Source organism: Trichechus manatus, unplaced genomic scaffold, assembly GCF_000243295.1.
Source record: "Trichechus manatus latirostris isolate Lorelei unplaced genomic scaffold, TriManLat1.0 scaffold00180, whole genome shotgun sequence".
Taxonomy (NCBI): domain Eukaryota; kingdom Metazoa; phylum Chordata; class Mammalia; order Sirenia; family Trichechidae; genus Trichechus; species Trichechus manatus.
The window spans coordinates 2,338,574-2,340,691 of NW_004444116.1; positions in this window are offsets into that span (position 1 = coordinate 2,338,574).

Consider the following 2,118-nt stretch of genomic DNA (forward strand, 5'->3'; position numbering starts at 1 on the left):
ACCCCAGATTGTTTACCGTACAAGTATATAAGTGAATGTATTGATAAGGGAGCATTAGATTTCTGTTTTCAAAGTTTTAACTTTGTAATTGGAGGAAATTTTAACAACATTCAAAAAAGGGGTCAAATATCACCTGAAACCTCTGAAACAATTACTTAGAATTCATAAACTGTGAGACTGTGACAAGTGTGACCTATTTCTTCGAGGGCGCTTTCGACTAAGTCGCTGATAGTGATGACTCGTATGGGTGGAGAAATATGAGCCAAGAACTAAACGCTGCAATGAAAGTGTGCAGATGACAGCATGAAGAGAAGGAGCCCCAGAAGTTGGTATGTTTGGACTTTTTCCCCCTCTAAGATAAGCTGGCGTTTGCTCCGGGGAGAAAGACCTGAAAGTTCAAACAAGGGATCCTTTTGTCAGAAATGCCTACTTTTAACGCCAGGAAACTATTTCATTATACTCCATTCATAATATAGGTTTTAACAACTTGATAGTCTACCAAGAAGTAGAAGAATCACCCGATATGGAGGTGGAACGAGGTAGTGGGTCCCAAACCTCCCTGAGAGAGTGGTCCCGATATCTGAGGTGCAGTTTCATGAATTCCAGGCTACCTCAAGCAGGAAGCAACCCTGGTGGTGTACTGGTTAATAGCTACAACTGCGAACCAACAGGTCGGCAGTTTGAATCCACCAGGTGCTCCTTAGAAACTTTATGGACAGTTTTACTCTGTCTTATAGGGTCGTTGTGAGTTCTCTAGGGTCGCTGTGAGTCAAAATTGACTCGATGACAACGGGTTTGGTTCTGATTTTCAAACGGAGAGAAGAGGGCCAGAAAAAGCTTGGAGGGACGCTTGTCTCATTGAGATGCCAACTCACCCCCAGGTATGTTGCCTAAAAGTCGTTTCCTAGTTTCCCTGCGGATGATCACAAAACAACCCAAGGCAATTTTGTGTGATCCACCCTCAGCTATGTCTTGTACAGTGGTAGGGTAGGAGAGGTAAGAAATCCACACATTCCTAAAGTAAAGCAATTACAAATTCTCTCAGTTTTCACATAGTCTTGGTTTCTTGGAGGTGCCGAGTTATTTGGAAGAAGTAAACAATAGTTTTTACCCTTGTCCCGCGATGTCTTTGCTCCCAAGAGAAGTTAGTCTTTCTTTCACCCCGGAACCTCTCCGTTTGTTCCCGGATCCCCTGTACAGTAATTTCTCCAGGCTTAGGTCAAAACTCACGAACTATCTTAGATCATACTCTGGATGGAATATCCTAATGTACACTAATTCATCGAGATAATTATACTTTTCCTTTGAAGGTGAGCAGCAGTCAATAAAGACATGAAGGCGGAAGAGAAAACGGAAAAGAAAGAGAAGGAGGAAGAAGAGCGGGAAGAGGAGAAAGCAAATGAAAAGAAGGAGCGGCTCACAGACGGTACAGAAGTTGCATCATGAACTTAAGCAAGCATAGAGATGCAGAAGATTAAACCCAAGCACCTTTGCTTCTCCACCGTTATGGAACGTTCTCGTCGGTCTTCAATTTTTCCCTCTTCTTTTCTCCTCTGCCTTCCAAAGCTGCAGAAAGAGATACAAGACAATGCAGACGGATACGAAGAATAGTAACATGAGTGTGGCTTTGAGAAAAATAGATATATGTGTGGAAATAAGAAACAAAGGGATAAAATCACAACCATTGGCAACAATGAAGCTTTCTGGTTCTAGCAATCTGGTCTGAAACCCGGCAGTGCTTGGTCTAGGCGCCTCAACCATGTTCTGAAACTCTAAAGAGACAGGATATGAGACAGAAGGAAGTGAAATTCTCCTAGCGATTATAATATAGCTTTGAAATAGGAAATTCTCTGCAAGTAGAAGAATTAAGAGGAAGCTGTTTGGGACGCGGAGGGCTGATGGCGTGATGGTTAAGTATTTGGCTGGTAAGCAAAAGGGCAGCTGTTCGAACCTACAGCTGCTCTGTGGAAATTCTCCAGGTTATTTCTCCTCTGTGGTATACAATTTGCAATATGTGGCATCGACCAGGTACCAAAGATTTACTCTTTTTTGGTTATTTGGGAAAAACAATATAAAAGGTAAAACCAATTGGCCTATATAAAATCTACCTTAGGCACT